General features: G+C 42.8%; 1 protein-coding gene across 3 annotated transcripts in view; it reads right to left on the reverse strand.

Moving 5' to 3' along the window:
- Positions 1 to 16983, reverse strand: part of chd7 (chromodomain helicase DNA binding protein 7) — a 126611-nt gene extending 109628 nt beyond the window's left edge. For 2 of the 3 annotated variants that reach the window (XM_061936604.1, XM_061936589.1), the window contains exon 1: positions 16732 to 16983. The gene's annotated coding sequence lies outside the window, so the exon portion shown is untranslated. Of the gene's footprint in view, positions 1 to 16228; positions 16450 to 16731 lie in introns of those variants that run through there. The other variant, XM_061936596.1, reaches the window with a different exon arrangement.
- Between the last annotated feature and the right edge of the window lie 3910 nt (positions 16984 to 20893).

The following is a 20893-nucleotide window of genomic DNA, read 5'->3' on the forward strand; positions in this document are numbered from 1 at the left end:
TAAGCACTGATTCTTCTATCTCCTGGAAGATTGTCCACACTGACCAAACATTGCAGACTAGTGGGTTATAAAATATGAAATTACATTTTTTTAGTAACTATCTGCATATTTTCTTCCTACTGGCACAACTGAATGAGAGTTAGATTTACTAGTATTTTGAGATAAGCGCAGACTTAATTTTTTTTAATTTGAGTTACAGGACTCCCGATCATTAGTGGATGCCAGAATAAACTCTGCATCAATGTTGTTATTGTACGTTATTGTCATGCTGACTATTGGTCTGACTCTGGGCTAACATGCAGCTGGTTGATACACGCCAAACGCAATGCTCTGTGCTGCATGGTGAAAGTCTAGTTCTTCCTAATACTGTTGGTCCGTGCCAACACAGCCGTTAGCATTAGCTTATAGCTGGGAGTAGTGCTGTGAAAATATATCAAAAAGTAAAGCTGCAGCCCAGACCTTTAACATGGGGGGCACATGCTGTATTAATAGGACAGATTCATAATGAGTTTGAGCAGAAATACATATGTCATATAGGAATTAACATCAACAACATGCCAAGTCACATAAACTGTTTTTGAAGTAATAACTTTGTGACATGAACCACCTGCCCACATTAATGTAAAAAAAAACAAAAAAAACAACAGTTTTTTGAGATCATTACAAAACAAAAAGCAGTTTGGCCAATGAAGATAAAGTCTAACAAACAAGTGTTGGTGGTTCGGTGCAACAGTTAGGCCAAAACACTAAAATAGGAGTGATACCTCTCACATCTAATACACAAGCTTGATATGAAGCGAAGCCTGCTTTCTAAATGTTATTATCGCCGACGGGCACCCAAAATCGTGATTAAAAGTCGATTGTGGACTACACCGACGCTATCCGGGAAGGCACATTGTTTTGTTTTCACGCGAGTCATAGAAGACGAGGAAACAAACATCTGGTGGATTTAAACATAAACCACACATTGGTGAAAATCCATGACAACTGTACTGTCACATTCCTAAAAGGTCTCAGAAAAGTGGCTAATAGTCATTTCAACCTGGCCTTTCTGCATCATCACAGTCAATGACCTTGCAGAGTCATCTCAAGACCACTGTCCGTCCCTCACGTATACTCCAGACATCTCAGTTCGCTTTATGGTCATGCAAAAGCTATTTTTATTGACCAATAACAACAATCCCACATTGTGCAGTCACATCTAGTTGCTAAATGCAAAATACACATTTCCTCACCTATAATATATTTGCTGCCATTACTGCCTCAATCCCCTCCTAACAGGATGTTGACTCTATTGGCAGGCAGCTCTTAACCTTTCGTCAGCAGAGCAAGGGGAGGGATGGACCACCAAAAACATTCTGTATCTTTGCCTCAAATCCCTTGTCACTGGGAGAGGCTAGATTGAAATGCATGCACACATATGGGTAATGGGATATAGTTGACGTCAGGTATGCACGTGCCCACACAAGACAGCTCTATATATGACAGACAACACTTGGTCAAGAAGGTCTGACTGACATGGCAGGAAATGAGGATGTGGTAGAAGAGAGATGACATTCGGCTGTGAATGTCACCACGGTATTTCAAGTCCCCCACTAACATTTTGGTTGGATGGTAGGGGGAATATGGTGCCAACAGACATGCAAGCAAAGACAGAGAAGATACTAATGAGTAGAGGGAAGGACATGAGAAAAGAGTGTGCATGAGGGATGGTTGAGGTGGTGGGTAAATGTGGCGCAAAGACAATAAAATAGCCATCAAAACAAACATTCACAAATCAAACACCAAATGATGTGCGATAGGATTATAATTGAATTTCAACACTAGTTTTACATTTTTCTACAAATCTGACAATACTTGGAAGAATTGAAAGACCGTTGCATCTGCTGACCGCCATCAAAAGCTTGACTGGGTCACGACATATCCAGACATCTATGAAGAACATACCTAAGCTATGGTCAGGTTTTAGGAACAGTCCAGTTGCAGTACTTTACACAAGCTAGGTGATTGGATACATTTACCGGTAGGTCACTCATGGTGATCAGCTGTGAGCATTTATTAACCCATCAAACATGGAAATGTGTGTGACAACAGCCAATCAGAGTGGACCTTCTCCCGCCGCACTGCTGGTAACAAGGTTCAGCAGAAGTAAATGATATACTGTACACAGAATGACTCAACTTGGAGCTTAACACGCAGCAAAACCAATTAACGAGGGCCCTATGATTCCGTGTTAACGCAATTGCGAATGGAATCACAGAGTTGGCCAACAAAAATGCAACCTATCAAGCAAAAGTCACAGAAATTGGTATCATTTGACTGACATGCTGTCTTTGTTTTGGAAAAATGTGGCTTACGGGGGACAGTGCACTTCACAAGCACCCCCATGGAGCCAGGCCAGCCGGGGGCCAGCACTCTAGCAGGTGGCCCTTCAGGATGCCGTCACTCAGACCTCAAAGCGGCCACCTCAAACACACATGTGTGAAAAAGCTACAAAACTTCCAAACAGTTCCCTAATGTAATAAATATTACTGTAAGGTAATAAATCCCCTGTTAATGCTAGTGTGCACAGCATAGGTGTATATTTACAAGTGTATCCATAATGTGAGACCTGTATATGCCTGCTAAGAAAATGTAAACATGATTACACATTCCTACTAAGTTTTTATTTTCTTGCCTTCTAAAACCACAGAATGTTCAGATGCTTTTCCCACGGTTGCCAAAAACTTGTGGCTGAAAACCGTGTCGTCTATCTACTCATTCATATCTACACCTGCAATTGTTGGTCACCCTGCATGGATATTTTCTCTCCTGACCTATTAATCTGCTTGCTAATTTCTTCTTATTAGCTGTAACACAGTTCTAGTTAGACTTTTCTGTTGGTGTACAAATCATTTAATCTTTTTATGTTTCAAGATTTCACATTCAAACTAGCCTAGCACCACAGTTAGCATGTTCTGCTCTCCTCCTCCCCCCTCCGTGTGATTTGCATTTTGGTATCATGTTACTTTAACGTAAGTACATTTTTGATATTTGGAAATGGTCCATCCACGCTCCAAAGATCGGCTAACCCTAGCCACTGGTGGTGAAATAGCTGATGTGTTATAAAACTTGTGCATAAACTTTACACATTTATTGTTACTGTGCTTTTTAATTGAACTTCTTTACTCAGTATATTATCATTTAGAACTCATCTCTAGGTTTTTATAGTTTTTAGTAGAGGTTTTCAACCTTGCAGGTTAAAAAACACACACAAAAAAAAATCACAATATGAATCAAAATGTTGATCCTATCCTATGCCATACTGCATACCTACAACCCTTACATACTCTGAAAACAATGTGTACATAAACTTTTCTGTTTCCAAAACCGTCCAGTCAAGCTGACATGGCTCAAGTTAGATCTCATCTAACTACATCACATTTTCCCAAGCAATAACTTTCATTCAGGTTCTTTAAGGGATGCTTCCTACCTTATGAACAACTATACAGTGTGTGCGTGTAAACAGGTTCCTGGAGTACAAAAGCCACATCAAGTATTTACCAGGGTCAAACTCAGGGTTAAAAATGATCAAATTCACCAGGCTCATGAACTAGGAATCATATTTCAGTTATGCACGATCTCTTCTTTGTTGCCTGGCTTAACCGAGACAAACATTGACCATGTAGAAATGGCGACACTGGATAATGTAAATCTTACAACAACTAACGATTCATTTGATTCAGATTCCTGGGATACAACTCGATGCAGAAGCGTTCTCGATTCAGCACGATTCTTGATTTAGACTACGGTTGTACTGTATACGGCGTGGCGCAGTGGGAGAATGGCCGTGCGCGACCCGAGGGTCTCTGGTTCAATCCCCACCTAGTACCAACCTCGTCATGTCCGTTGTGTCCTGAGCAAGACACTTCACCCTTGCTCCTGATGGGTGCTGGTTAGCGCCTTGCATGGCAGCTCCCTCCATCAGTGTGTGAATGTGTGTGTGAATGGGTAAATGTGGAAGTAGTGTCAAAGCGCTTTGAGTACCTTGAAGGTAGAAAAGCGCTATACAAGTACAACCCATTTATCATTTATTATTTATTTATACCAGTACTCATAAAAGTACGGTGGTACTAATGATTTCAAAAAGGTACTATAATGCCTTTGAAAAAAACAGGCAGGCCTACTTTGAGCCTTATGTCGCACGTCACGTGTCAACACACGCACAAACTAATTGCAAGCGGAAACAGTATGGAGAAAGAATGGATGTGTTTTGGCTTTAAAACTAAGGATAAAAGTGGAGCTACAGTCTAAACACTGAAGCACCGCTCTGCAAGCATAGCTAGCTAGCTAGCGTCTAACTTCCATCCAGTCTTTTATCTACTTCTAAATCACTAATCCTTGCCGCCATGGCGACAAATAAAGTAAGTTTCTTACAAGTATCTCTGCAGAAGGAGGAATAGCTTAACATACTTCACTACACAGCTTAAGAGGATACAATAGCAAACCACTAACAGCAAGCTAGCGTTCTTGAATGTAAAATGGGTGGAGCCAAGGTTTCCGCTTAATGTAATTCACTGTATTTTTATTACCACCACACCTTAAAAATATGTTTTTATTTCTACATTATATTTAATTTGTTTTAATGTACTGTCGCTCCCAGAAGAAATCACACAAAGTCTGACGCTATTTTTAACATTTATTACCAATCTTACGATAACTAACGGCACAATTCCAACAGGTTTTACCTCCCATGCAAACACTTTTGTCTTGTGACTCTGCGCTTCCCGGCCGGACACACAACAACACTTCCTCATTCTCCGCCAATCACCTTTCAGGCATGGACGGTGTGTTTGCAAACGTGGGAAAAACGGACATCAAATCCAAACCACACGAACATAAAACATTAACACCAGCCAGTTGTTACAGTATGAATTGATATATATAGCCTATTATTTGCACACTATTGACAAGTGATGTACTGAAAATTTGACCGCTGAAAAAAGACTGAAAAAAAGACCAAAAACCGCACTACGGAAACCGGACGTAAACAAAACGTCTGCAATGTGGACCTGCTTTTTATATATGTTCCAAATAGACCCACGGAAAGCCATCTACAAAATGTGCAAATATTAAGCAAGTGTGACGTCATGCTGGCTGCAGCACTCTTCTTTCGTCAGGGACATCAAGGGACAGATGTAGAGTCTCTACGCACGAGTACATTCTATAATAACACCAGAAGAAGATGCTACATTTGTTGCTAGTTTTTAATTGAATAAATGTCATTAAAAGTCAGTAAACACTTGGGAAAATCTCAAAGTACATTGTAAAAAATGCAGCAACAATTGAAAATATGGCAAAACGATAAAATATGTTAATACTAATTAACAGATTTGTTTTAAATGTATGTATACATTTTTGAGCCTATCATAGCAAATTACTGGCAGTTTAGGTAATGTTTATATTGACGATATAAATGATAAACATTTGGCCCACGATAGAGCTTTTAATACAATTGTTAAATTGTGATCAAGCAAATTTGACTGTGACAAGCGAGCGAAGGTGTCCCTAAACACGATGTAGCATTCCTGCAAATTGCTAACTTCCCTCCACAGTGCAAAGCCACTTCTAAGTTATAAACAAACAAACGGTTTCTTACAAGTTACATTATCGCTGAAGGACGACGAATAGCTAAAAATGCTACATGAGACACAGTAGGAGGTCATGCTAACCTCAAGCTACGGTAATTGGTTACTTCAAATGTCAGCAATCAAATTAAGAAATGGTTATATTATCATTTATATACCAAATAACATATTGTGATATATAACGTTATCGCAGAGAGCTGCAATATAACTTTAAAACCATAACGTCCATCAGTGATGCAGGCTTGTGTGTCTTTCTAACAAGAATACTAGAGTGTAGACACAAATGTGAAGTGTATTATATTTATGTAGCGCTTTTCTCTAGTGACTCAAAGCGCTTTACATTGTGAAAGCCAATATCTAAGTTACATATTAAAGCAGTGTGGGTGGCACTTGGAGCAGGTGGGTAAAGTGTCTTGCCCAAGGACACAACAGCAGTGACTAGGTTGGCAGAAGCGGGAATCAAACCTGGAACCCTCAAGTTGCTGGCATGGCCACTCTACCAACCGAGCTATACCGGTTATTTAATGAAAATTTCCCCTCTTGCTCGCCCACGCTGAAACACTGGTGTAAACAAACATGGCGTCAATCCGACACTCCTTCAGAGGAGACATCCTGCGTTACACCCGCACAAATGCCCCGCAAACACTCTGCGAGGATAAAAACTAGTAATGCAAAAATAATTTCAACCACAGAACATTTTGGACCAAAAGGCAAAAAAATAGATTTTTGGTTTAAATACTTTCAGTATTTCAGTGCTGAAACAGGATGTTGTGGTGACATAAGCAAGAAGCAAGTGGGCAAGGTAAGGCTTTACGATATGACTGAAAACTATCATTATACAAGTGTTTTACATCGGTCCATACCGACAATTAATATTCATTTGACCTACCAAAAAAGGGACGGCGTGGCGCGACCCGAGGGTCCCTGGTTCAATCCCCACCTAGTACCAACCTCGTCATGTCCGTGGTGTCCTGAGCAAGACACTTCACCCTTGCTCCTGATGGGTGCTGGTTAGCGCCTTGCATGGCAGCTCCCTCCATCAGTGTGTGAATGTGTGTGTGAATGGGTAAATGTGGAAGTAGTGTCAAAGCGCTTTGAGTACCTTAAAGGTAGAAAAGCGCTATACAAGTACAACCCATTTATCATTATTTATTTAAAAATAAGGACCAGGAGAAAAATATATTAGATGTAAAAGAAATTGTAAATGTAACCTTTCTCCAATTAAAATCCCCTCAGCTATCAAAGCAGGAAATACATGTCAACATAAGCATGGTAAACACAATTGTAAACTCACTATAAACACTTAATAACTTCTTAAAAATAAGGAATATGTAATAAATGCTTAATCAAGTGTAACAAAATAGGGCAAAGTGTGAAAATGATAAAGTAACCTGAGAATAAATAACTATTCTGTACAGGTTTAGTGCCAGGAAGTTACAGCTGTGTAACATTATTTTGGCCGGTTATCTTTTTTACGTCATGAAATTAATTTATGCTGTAATTATTTCAATATTAGGGGACCAAATTTCTGGTAATATTATTTTAGAGCAGCACGCGTGATATTTTGTATTTATACAGTACTGTATTTTAGTTCCTACTAGAGATGTCCGATAATGGCTTTTTGCCGATATCGGATATTCCGATATTGTCCAACTCTTTAATTACCGATACCGATATCAACCGATACCGATATATACAGTTGTGGAATTAACACATTATTATGCCTAATTTGAACAACCGGGTATGGTAAAGATAAGGTCATTTAAAAAAATAATAATAATAAGATAAATAAATTAAAAACATTTTGTCACTCCTCTCTGAGCTGCCACCTTACCGTGGTAGAGGAGTTTGCGTGTCCCAATGATCCTAGAAGCTATGTTGTCCGGGGGTTTCTATGCCCCCTGGTAGGGTCTCCCAAGGCAAACTGGTCCTAGGCGAGGGATCAGACAAAGAGCAGCTCGAAGACCTCTATGAAGAACACTAACAAAGGACCCAGATTTCCCTCGCCCGGACGCGGGTCACCGGGGCCCCCCTCTGGAGCCAGGCCCGGAGGTGGGGCACGATGGCGAGCGCCTGGTGGGCCTGTCCCCATGGGGCCCGGCCGGGCACACTCCAATGGGCTCACCACCCATAGCAGGGGCCATAGAGGTCGGGTGCAGTGTGAGCTGGGCTGCAGCCGAGGGCAGGGCACTTGGCGGTCCGATCCTCGGCTACATAAGCTGGCTCTTGGGACGTGGAACGTCACCTCGCTGGGGGGGAAGGAGCCTGAGCTAGTGCGTGAGGTGGAGAAGTTCCGGCTAGATATAGTCGGACTCACTTCGACGCACAGCAAGGGCTCTGGAACCACTTCTCTTGAGAGGGGCTGGACTCTCTTCCACTCTGGCGTTGCCGGCAGTGAGAGGCGACAGGCTGGGGTGGCAATTCTTGTTGCCCCTCGGCTCAAACCCTGCACGTTGGAGTTCAACCCGGTGGACGAGAGGGTAGCTTCCCCCCGCCTTCGGGTGGGGGGACGGGTCCTGACTGTTGTTTGCGCTTACGCGCCAAACGGCAGCTCAGAGTACCCACCCTTTTTGGATTCACTCAAGGGAGTACTGGAGAGTGCTCCCCCGGGTGATTCCCTCGTTCTACTGGGGGACTTCAACGCTCATGTTGGCAGCGACAGTGAAACCTGGAGAGGTGTGATTGGGAAGAATGGCCGCCCGGATCTGAACCCGAGTGGTGTTCTGTTATTGGACTTTTGTGCTCGTCACAGATTGTCGATAACAAACACCATGTTCAAACATAAGGGTGTCCATATGTGCACTTGGCACCAGGACACCCTAGGCCGCAGTTCCATGATCGACTTTGTAGTTGTGTCATCAGATTTGCGGTCTCATGTTTTGGAAACTCGGGTGAAGAGAGGGGCGGAGCTTTCTACCGATCACCACCTGGTGGTGAGTTGGCTGCGATGGTGGGGGAGGATGCCGGACAGACCTGGCAGGCCCAAACGCATTGTGAGGGTTTGCTGGGAATGCCTGGCAGAGTCTCCTGTCAGAGAGAGTTTCAATTCCCACCTCCGGAAGAACTTTGAAAATGTCACGAGGGAGGCGCTGGACGTTGAGTCCGAGTGGACGATGTTCCGTGCCTCTGTTGTCGAGGCTGCCGATTGGAGCTGTGGCCACAAGGTGGTTGGTGCCTGTCGTGGCGGTAATCCTAGAACCCGTTGGTGGACGCCGGCGGTGAGGGATGCCGTCAGGCTGAAGAAGGAGTCCTATCGGGTTCTTTTGGCTCATGGGACTCCTGAGGCAGCAGACAGGTACCGACAGGCCAAGCGGTGTGCGGCTTCAGCGGTCGCAGAGGCAAAAACTCGGACATGGGAGGAGTTCGGGGAGGCCATGGAAAAAGACTTCCGTACGGCTTCGAAGCAATTCTGGACCACCATCCGCCGCCTCAGGAAGGGGAAGCAGTGCAGTGTCAACACCGTGTATGGTGGGGTTGGTGCTCTGCTGACCTCGACTGCGGATGTTGTGGATCGGTGGAGAGAATACTTCGAAGACCTCAATCCTACCAGCACGTCTTCCTATGAGGAAGCAGGGCCTGGGGTATCTGTGGTGGGCTCTCCTATTTCTGGGGCTGAGGTTGCCAAGGTAGTTAAAAAGCTCCTCGGTGGCAAGGCCCCGGGGGTGGAAGAGATCCGCCCGGAGTTCCTTAAGGCTCTGGATGTTGGGCTGTCTTGGTTGACAAGACTCTGCAACATCGCGTGGACATCGGAGGCGGTACCTCTGGATTGGCAGACCGGAGTGGTGGTTCCTCTCTTTAAGAAGGGGAACCGGAGGGTGTGTTCCAACTATCGTGGGATCACACTCCTCAGCCTTCCCGGTAAGGTCTATTCAGGTGTACTGGAGAGGAGGCTACGCCGGATAGTCGAACCTCGGATTCAGGAGGAACAGTGTGGTTTTCGTCCTGGTCGTGGAACTGTGGACCAGCTCTATACTCTCGGCAGGGTCCTTGAGGGTGCATGGGAGTTTGCCCAACCAGTCTACATGTGCTTTGTGGACTTGGAGAAGGCATTCGACCGTGTACCCCGGGAAGTCCTGTGGGGAGTGCTCAGAGAGTATGGGGTAACGGACTGTCTTATTGTGGCAGTTCGCTCCCTGTATAATCAGTGTCAGAGCTTGGTCCGCATTGCCGGCAGTAAGTCGAACACGTTTCCAGTGAGGGTTGGACTCCGCCAAGGCTGCCCTTTGTCACCGATTCTGTTCATAACCTTTATGGACAGAATTTCTAGACGCAGTCAGGGCGTTGAGGGTATCTGGTTTGGTGGCTGTAGGATTAGGTCTCTGCTATTTGCAGATGATGTGGTCCTGATGGCTTCCTCCGGCCAAGATCTTCAGCTCTCACTGGATCGGTTCGCAGCCGAGTGTGAAGCGACTGGGATGGGAATCAGCACCTCCAAGTCCGAGTCTATGGTTCTCTCCCGGAAAAGGGTGGAGTGCCATCTCCGGGTTGGGGAGGAGACCTTGCCCCAAGTGGAGGAGTTCAAGTACCTCGGAGTCTTGTTCACGAGTGGGGGAAGAGTGGATCGTGAGATCGACAGGCGGATCGGTGCGGCGTCTTCAGTAATGCGGACGCTGTATCGATCCGTTGTGGTGAAGAAGGAGCTGAGCCGGAAGGCAAAGCTCTCGATTTACCGGTCGATCTACGTTCCCATCCTCACCTATGGTCATGAGCTTTGGGTCATGACCGAAAGGACAAGATCACGGGTACAAGCGGCCAAAATTAGTTTCCTCCGCCGAGTGGCGGGGCTCTCCCTTAGAGATAGGGTGAGAAGCTCTGTCATTGGGGGGGAGCTCAAAGTAAAGCCGCTGCTCCTCCACATGGAGAGGAGCCAGATGAGGTGGTTCGGGCATCTGGTCAGGATGCCACCCGAACGCCTCCCTAGGAAGGTGTTTCGGGCACGTCCGACCGGTAGGAGGCCACGGGGAAGACCCAGGACACGCTGGGAAGACTATCTCTCCCGGCTGGCCTGGGAACGCCTCGGGATCCCCCGGGAGGAGCTGGACGAAGTGGCTGGGGAGAGGGAAGTCTGGGCTTCCCTGCTTAAGTTGCTGCCCCCGCGACCCGACCTCGGATAAGCGGAAGAAGATGGATGGATGGATGGAAAACATTTTCTTGAATAAAAAAGAAAGTAAAACAATATAAAAACAGTTACATAGAAACTAGTAATTAATGAAAATGAGTAAAATGAAGTGTTAAAGGTTAGTACTATTAGTGGAGCAGCAGCACGCACAATCATGTGTGCTTACGGACTGTATCCCTGCAGACTGTATTGATATATATTGATATATAATGTAGGAACCACAATATTAATAACAGAAAGAAACAACCCTTTTGTGTGAATGAGTGTAAATGGGGGAGGGAGGTTTTTTTGGGTTGGTGCACTAATTGTAAGTGCGTCTTGTGTTTTTTAAGTTGATTTAATAAAAATAAATAAATAAATGATACCGATACCGATTATCGGCCGATAATATCGGCAGGCCGATATTATCGGACATCTCTAGTTCCTACCTGTTGTTTCTGTATACCCGGATAGAGAACAGACGAGGGTTGAAAAGAAAAGGAGGTGGATACGGCTAAGGACTACGGTCCGTTTTAAAAATCCAAAAAACTGTCATACTGTTGAGGTGACTTTTACGGTTTTATCTGCAATTTATTCATTTTGACTTTCTCTACTCACTCCATGCAGAGAATCAACAGCGAGACAGCAAGATGGCGCAATCAAATTGACACTTTTATGTGATTGGCTGTTAGCGTGTCCCTCCCATTGCTCAGTGGCCACTTCCTGTCTTGCAACAAACCTTGCTTGACAACATCAGGGTAAGCCAACCTTCTAAATGAGAATGACCACTTTGCTTTTCGCAACTCACTCACAATTTTGTCACCCACTCTAAACTTTTTTTCTGCTGCTCGATTACCATTTTTGACTGCATATTTCACTACCCGCAGTTTTTACCCTAGGTTTTTCATTTTCTTTTGAATATTGTATCACGATTATAAAATGGATTAGTAAACAACAGTTCTAAAATGTACGAGCCACCTCATCGAGAGATCCGACCAGCTCCTTTATTTTAGGGTTTTCTTTAATGTATTGAATGTGAAAAATTATTTAACTGTCTATTACAAATGCACTGTTTTTTAAAGTTGCAAGTTTATTTGGTGTAAGGAAAAGAAATGTAAAAGTGCATCAATATATATAAATTAAAGATGCATCAATAATGGATTTTTAATCGAATCGTAAAGGAATCGCGAGGTGCCCAAAACTTTGCACCTCTACTATTAAGCATGTAGCATCTGACAAGGAGAAAATGATCATAAACCACACCACCCATCCATCCATTTTCTACCGCTTGTCCCTTTTTGGGGTCGCTGGAGCCTATCTCAGCTACAATCGGGCGGAACGCGGTGTACACCCTGGACAAGTCGCCAACTCATCACAGGGCCAACACAGACAGACAGACAACATTCACACACTAGGGACCATTTAGTGTTGCCAATCAACCTATCCCCAGGTGCATGTCTTCGAAGGTGGGAGGGGCCTACCCCAGGTACATGTCTGGAGGTGGGAGGGGCCTATCCCCAGGTGCATGTCTTTGGAGGTGGGAGGGGCCTATCCCCAGATGCATGTCTTTGGAGGCGGGATTGTGAATATTTCAGTTGGAACAAGATGGGTCTATCAACACCAAGGAGTAGAGGTAAGAATCTTTGGGCACCTTACTATTCCATTACAATTCAGGAGCTATGATACCATTCAAAATGGATTATTGAGGCATCTATCATTTATGTGCATTGATGCACTTTTACATTTCTTTTCGTTTGACTAAATAAGCGTTTGTCATTTGCAACTTAAAAAAAAAAAAAAAATTTGTAATAAGAAAGTTGAATTAAATTCATGAAAGTGTGCAAAACTGGAACATAAGTGGGCAATAATAAAGGAGCTGGTGGGATCTCTGGGTGAAATGGCCGGCTGCAGTCAGACAAACTTTATAACGGTTTATTTACATTAAATGCCCAATGTATGCGACTACAACACACCTGCAAGCACACTTGACAGCTCACAATCACTCTGCGTTTGGTGAACAAGCCAGGTCAGTGTAAATAAAACTGTCAGAAAGTGTGGTTAAATACATGGCCAAAGACACGTTGACATTCAATAATGTTAGAAAACTAGCATTTTTTTTAAATGTGCGTTCATGTTGTCATGTCATGTCGGTGTTCGTCACTTGGAACTGCCAAACTTAATTTTGTTTACTGTTAACACATCGGTTTAAACTGTACTGTTTATATTTGATTGTCAGTTAAGAAATGTACAAGTCCACCTCTGCCTACATGTTCATTACTGAAGTGTCAATACTTTTTAGCTATTTCATTTATTCTTATGCTTGTGTAATTCAGGCCCCACAATTCCCCATAGAAACCGCACTTTTTCGGGGAATTTTGCCTATCATTCACAATTGTGAGAGACAAGAAGACAAATGTTTATTTTTGCTTTTTAACATGTAAAAATGGGCTGGTTCTAGGTGACTAGCAATGCAGCTAATGGGAGCAATCAATACTGCCTTTAAATAATTCATAAAGCGTCAACAATACTTTATTTAGGTTGTGTAACCTGTGTAATAACCAAACTGTACAACATTGTTATTGTAAGAGCAAACACCGACGAACTCTTTCTGGCGTACTAACATTGTTGTGCTACGGTATTAGCCATAAAAGCTAACTACGGCAAGAGATGAGCTAGCTTCTACGAAACATATTTGAGTTTGTAATCCACAACACTGTGATAGGACACTAATCTGTACTGAGTGAAAAACATGATCATATTACAGTATCTGTCAAGTATTATTTCATGTTTTGTTTGTACACAAACAAGCCAAACTTCCAAGCATTTATATTTAAAATCCCCCCCAATAAAAGATGTGTTCTTGTCTCTCATAATGATTGTGAACAATAGGCACAATTCCCAAAAAGTGCAGTTCCCTTTTAAGATATATGTATTGCTGTTGGTTGTAATCTTTACTCAAGTACAAAATGTTGCTAACAAAGTAAATTGTATTTGTTTTCTTTAACTTGGAGATGTCAACGTTTCCATTCCAATTACAATGTTAAAATACATGAGAAATACAGGTTTATTGCATTTGAAAGGGTATACAACTGTTATTGTTATGTATCATTACATCAATGGTTGACTTGGTCCCGTCAAATTAATTCATGGCAATAATATTGTTTATCAGCAATAATTCGTAGGTCAATATATCGTCAAGCAATACGTTATCTGCCCGGGCCTACAACTGACCCTGCAGTCCCAATGTAGCCTTTGATAGATAGTCGTGATCAAAAGTTTCCATACACCTGTAAAGAACATAATGTCATGGCTGTCTTGAGTTTCCAATCATTTCTATAATCCTCCTTTTTCATTGTCCCATTTAAAGCAGCAGTTCCATTGGCAGCAAAACAGGCCCAGAGCATAATACTACCACCACCAAGCTTGACGGTAGGCATGGTGTTCCTGGGATTAAAGGCCTCACCTTTTCTCCTCCAAACATATTGCTGGGTATTGTGGCCAAATAGCTCCATTTTTGTTTCATCTGACATCACATGGACAAAGATAAAACCTTCTGGAGGAAAGCAATATGTTTGGAGGAGAAAAGGTGAGACATTTAATCCCAGGAACACCATGCCTACAGTCAAGCATGGTGGTGGTAGTATTATGCTCTGGGCCTGTTTTGCTGCCAATGGAACTGCTGCTTTAAATGAAAAAGGAGGATTAGCTCCAAATTGTTCAGGACAAGCTAAAATCGTCATTGGGCACAGTTGGGTGTTCCAACTGGACAGTGACCCCAAACACACCTCAAAAGTGGTAAAGGAATGGCTAAATCAGGCTAGAATTAAGGTTTCCTGACTAAAATGTGTGGACAATGCTGAAGAAACAAGTCCATGTCAGAAAAGCAACACATTTAGCTGAAGTGCAGCAATTTAGTGGTCAAGCAGAAGCTTGTGGATGGCTACCAAAAGCGCCTTATTGCAGGTAAACTTGCCAAGGGACATGTAAGCAAATATTAACATTGCTGTATGTATACTTTTGACCCTCACATTTTCAGTAGAGTCATAATAAATTCATAAAAGAAGCAAACTTCATGAATGTTTTTTGTGACCAACAAGTATGTGCTCCAATCACTCTGTCACAAAAAAATAAGAGTTGTAGAAATGACTGGAAAGTCAAGACAGCCATGACATGATGTTCTTTACAAGTGTATGTACACTCTTGATTGTGACTGTACATCCTACTGTACAGCAATTTCAGACCATGTTTACAATTCCCAGCAGGGACTTCTTGCTGTAACAAATGTCCACTTGAACCGACCTGGGCCAACGTGGACTCCAAGGTCAACACAAGTTAGTCATAACATGCAAATAACACAAGTCTTCTTAGTTTGAAAAGAGCTCAATGGAAAGCAGAAGAAAAGCCAGTGGAGCCCCCAACGGGAAAACGAGGCATGGTGGTGAACATGTAGTGTGTGTGTGGTCTTATCTCTCCCTCCGTGGCCGCTAACAGGACTGACTAGCTGCCATCTTGGCTGGAGGCTCCAAGCCGAGCAGGCACACAACAGGCGGAGGGAGAAACAAAACAACAACAAACGTCGCGCGGAAGAAAAAAAAACGCGGAGTTTTATTGTTGGAGAAGACAAGTTTGTTTCGCCATCTTGGCTCAAGTGGATAAGCGTCGACTAATTTGCTCGTAAGCGTCAGGCTGACCATTACGTCAGTTATACTGTGAGAGGAGAGGAGGACATGCATTAAAATGATGTCAAAGAGAAAAGTGTGTGATAGTTAGTAGTGAGTGTTGGTGCAGGTGCTCACTAACAAGTGCAACTGCACTCAAACTTCGTCGACGCGTTGAGAACAAAAAAAAACAAAAAACTCCAAAAATTGTTTTCAAAGTAAAAAAAATAAATGACAAACTTACCCAAAGTCAAAGCGAAGGTGAGAGCACCAAAGTTGCTGGAGAAAGTAGCGAAGAAGTAGACAATGAGGATGCTAACATGCTAACAAAGTTAGCTAGCTAGCATCGTGCTAATGAGGATGCTAACAAAGTTATGTTGTGTGTTAGCATTGTGCTAATGAGGATGCTAACTAACTTATGTTGTGTGTTAGCATTGTGCTAATGAGGATGCTAACATGCTAACTAACTTATGTTGTGTGCTAGCCAGGCTAATTAGTGTCGCTCCGAACGAGCCTTGTTTGATTATTTTTTTTTTTTCCCCTAGTTTAGTTTTTAGCACACCAGGACTTTTTTAATTGTTTTATTTTGCCGCGTCTTACTGAGCAAGTAAGAAAGGCGAGATGAAATAAAAGATGATGACCTCCTGTGTCCATCCATCCACACATCAGCTCTACTACTACTACTACTACTACTAACTATCTAACAATGTTCCGCTGACCAGCCACTGCAAATGTGACTTTGTCCGGCAGAAGCAAGCGCAAATGTCTCCATGGGACGCGTGTAGCGCTGGAGGAAGGAGGTAAGAGGGGGTATATTTCCCTGCCTTAGCCGGCCAGTGACTCACCTCTCGGCTGCTCTCACACCTCGTGTCTCCTGGAGGCTGCAACACAATCAGCTAACATGCTAACTATGCTAACGTCACCGCCAACTTAAGTCTCGCTTCGGCCCCAGAAAAGTGTCCAGATGAGTCAAACATGTCGCCGTGCGCTGCTAAGCAAACATATTTTATTAGACTTCCACTTTTACAACTAACTGTTGGAAGTGGGATGTGTGCGCGTGCGCGTGTGCGCTAAAGGTGCTATTGTTAGCATGTCGGCATGGCGGACCTTCAATGACTTTACACTTTATTTACTTTCAATGGTAATAAAATGTTTTTAAAAGTGATAAAAAAGTGCTGCTTGGGAATCTCCTCGCTGGCGTCCAAACACGCCAGCAAAGTCGCGCACACGCGAGTGTGAAAAGTGGATGAAACTTCATGTTTTGAAGACAAAGACGCGAAGAGTAAAATTGTGAAATGAAGAAGAGTACAAATGTGAAATGAAGAAGAGTAAAACAGTGAAATCTCACCTCGCGAGCGAGCTCACTTGGAATGAAATCCTGCTTGAGTATCTCCGTTTGCGTGGTGGGGGTGCGAGTAAAATGTCGCTGCTCCTTCTCGCCTCTCAAAGAAGCAAAGTTGAAATGTTTGTCAGGGAATAAAAATGTCCTGAGGGTCTTCGCCTTTGTCTTTAATTTCTCTCCAATTCCAATTTAATCCTATGATCGATCCCTGTCGGCTGCTCTGGTCGCGCGCCCGAGTCCTGCCCTCCAGACACGCGCGCACCTTCCCCGTGCGCGCTCCCGAGGACCTCCCCTGCTGATAAACAGGCAGCGTGCGCGGTCACTGACCCCCGCGTGCCCGTGTGACGCGCGGCCGAGAGGGGGGAGGGGGAGTGGGAGGAGGGGGACCCGTGGACGTCATCATATGCCATCTTTTTCAAAACACCACGAAATATTCTTATCTAAAACTACTACCATACTCTCTACTACCATAGTGTGTACTCACTACTACCATAGAGTGTACTCTCTACTACCATGTGTGTACTCTCTACTACCATAGTGTGTACTCTCTACTACCATGTGTGTACTCACTACTACCATATAATAAAATACATACCGGTAGTGTACTCACTACTACCATATAATACAATATATGATAGTATAGTGCGTACTCCCTAAAACCATATAATAAAATACATGATAGTGTAATGTGTACTCACTACTACCATATAATAGAATATATGATAATATAGTGCGTACTCACTACTACATATAATAAAATACATGATAGTATAGTGTGTACTCACTACTACATATAATAAAATACATATAGTGTGTACTCACTACCACATATAATAAAATACATGATAGTCTAGTGTGTACTCACTACTACCATATAATAAAATACATGATAGTATAGTGTGTACTCACTACCACCATATAATAAAATACATGATAGTATAGTGTGTACTCACTACTACCATATAATAAAATACATGATAGTATAGTGTGTACTCACTACCACCATATAATAAAATACATGATAGTATAGTGTGTACTCACTACTACCATATAATAAAATACATGATAGTATAGTGTGTACTCATTACCATATAATAAAATACATGATAGTATAGTGTGTACCCACTACCGTATAATAAAATACATGATAGTATAGTGTGTACTCACTACCGTATAATAAAATACATGATAGTATAGTGTGTACTCACTACTACCATATAATAAAATACATGATAGTGTGTACTCACTACTACCATATAATAAAATACATATAGTGTATACTCACTACCACCATATAATAAAATACATGATAGTATAGTGTGTACTCACTACTACCATATAATAAAATACATGATAGTATAGTGTGTACTCACTACTACCATATAATAAAATACATAGTGTGTACTCACTACCACCATATAATAAAATACATGATAGTAGTGTGTACTCACTACTACCATACAATACAATACATAGTGTGTACTCACTATCACCATATAATAAAATACATGATAGTATAGTGTGTACTCATTACTACCATATAATAAAATACATAAAGTGTGTACTCACTACCACCATATAATAAAATACATGATAGTATAGTGTGTACTCACTACTACCATATAATAAAATACATGATAGTATAGTGTGTACTCACTACTACCATATAATAAAATACATATATTGTGTGTTTTCACTACCACCATATAATAAAATACATGATAGTATAGTGTGTACTGCACTACTACCATGCAGTATTAAAGTACTGTCATGTATAATAAAATACATATAGTGTGTACTGCACTACTAGCATGCAGTATAAAAGTACTATGATGTCAATAGTTGTGTTGTGCAGGTAATCTGCTGCCCCCTACTGGTGTAGACTAGCGGTGTCCAACTTGGTTTTATTGAGGGCCACATTGGCCCCCAGAGGGGCACGTTGGCTCCCAGAGGGCCGCCTGTGTGATAAGAACAAAGTTGAATAAACTATTTGAAGTAAAACATTTTCTTTGCAATGTGATGAATAACTCCAATAATTGCAATCATGCATCAAGTTTGCTTTTTCATTACACAAAACAAATGTTTGGAACATTTTGTAGCGTGATGACAAATATTACAGTGTGAGAAGTATTGTGTGCAGTACAACTTCATGTAAATATTGTGTGCAGTACAACTTCATGTAAATATTGTGTGCAGTACAATTTGATGTAAATATTGTGTGCAGTACAACTTCATGTAAGTATTGTGTGCAGTACAACTTGATGTAAATATTGTGTGCAGTACAACTTGATGTAAATATTGTGTGCAGTACAACTTGATGTAAATATTGTGTGCAGTACAAATTGATGTTAACTTAGAGAGAGCATCTATTTCAGCCTTTCACAGGCCACATCAATGGAGTGGAGGGCCAAGTTAATGATGTGGCAGCCTTCTTAAAATAATGTGGTGGACCACGTATAATAGTGTGGCAGAGGACATGAATAGCATGGCAGGCCTCTGTAAATGATGTGGAGGGCCACAATAAAATGAAGTGATGGAACCACATGAGATGATGTGGCGGATGACAAATGATGTGGCAGGCCATTTAAAATAATGTGCAGGATGACATAAAATGATGGGGAGGGCCACTATAAATTAGTGTGGCGGACCACATAAATGACGCAGCAGGCCTCTTAAATTATGTGGCGGACCACATATAATAATTTGGAGGGCCAGTTAAAATAATGTGGCGAACCACATGAAGTAAAGTGGTGGGCCACATTAAAATGTGGTGGAACCACGTGAGATGAAATGGCGGGCCTCTTAAAATAAAGTGGACCACGTTAAATTACATTCATGGCCACATTAAAATGAGGTGGCAAAACCACATGAAATAAAGTGGTAGCCCACAAAAAATGATGTGGCAGGCCATTTGACACGTGTGGTTTAGAGTGTAGAAGTTGAGACGTAAGGAAAGTGAAATCTTTTAGTGTCTAGTCTGGGGTGTTGAAGGCCACTTGCAAAGTCCTTCCAGATTAAAAGGATGTATTACCATAATAAATATTGACTTGTCATCCATAACACAAAAAGGAGCCGAGCATCTTTAATGGAGACAATGTTTGAAAGTGGCCCCAGGTGCATGTGGGTATGTGGGATGAGGTGGGAGGGGCCTATCCCCAGGTGCATGTCTTTGGAAGTGGGAGGGGCCTATCCCCAGGTGCATGTCTTTGGAGGTGGGAGGGGCCTACCCCCAGGTGCATGTCTTTGGAAGTGGGAGGGGCCTATCCTCAGGTGCATGTCTTTGGAGATGGGAGGGGCCTACCCCCAGGTGCATGTCTTTGGAAGTGGGAGGGGCCTATCCCCAGGTGCAGTCTTTGGAGGTGGGAGGGGCCTACCCCCAGGGGCATGTCTTTGGAGGTGGGAGGGGCCTATCCCCAGGTGCATGTCTTTGGAGGATGGAGGTACCCGGAGGGAACCCACACAGTCACGGGGAGAACATGCAAACTCCCCACAGAAAGATCCAGAGCCCGGGATTGAACTCAGGACCTTCGTATTGTGAGGCACATGCACTAACCCCTGTGCCACCGCAAATAATAGAAATCTATGCAAAATAAACCCAATAATTACAGTCAGAAATGGTAGTTGAAATCCCTCCAGCAGGGATATTCAACAAAGTTGTTTTGGGGCGCCACGTTTCCAGAAAGCTAAGGACCGGGGGTCCCGCCTTCTCCCTCACTATTGCTCTTATTTTGTATTTTCCTGAGAAACAGTAGACATTTGATTTGGCTCTTTTTATTTGGTCAAAGCTACAGGAGCACTCTGCTCTTTTTAAGGACCTTCTGCAAAAAAAAGCTGGCCAAAGATTATCTCTATGACAGCACTCGTCTCTTCCCCCCACCCAAAGAGTTTTTTGAAGCAGTGGAATGGCTGAAAGGTGGAAAAAGAGAGGACCTAAGATGGAACCTTGAGGAACACCAGCAGTAGAAGTTAAGAACATCTGAAGTGAACAAGGTATGTTGCCAAAAAGGAGAGGACTTGGAAGTAAGTTTGCTAGCAAGGTCCATTCAAGGATCTGTGAATGTTTGTGCTTGTCCAAGCTCCTCCACAACACTTTATAGGAGTTTGCAGCATGTAGAACTTCCCTGCTTCAGCACAGTGGATCTTCCACCTTGAAATAAGCAATGAAGAC

This window comes from Nerophis lumbriciformis, linkage group LG03 (assembly GCF_033978685.3).
Source record: "Nerophis lumbriciformis linkage group LG03, RoL_Nlum_v2.1, whole genome shotgun sequence".
Taxonomy (NCBI): Eukaryota; Metazoa; Chordata; class Actinopteri; order Syngnathiformes; family Syngnathidae; genus Nerophis; species Nerophis lumbriciformis.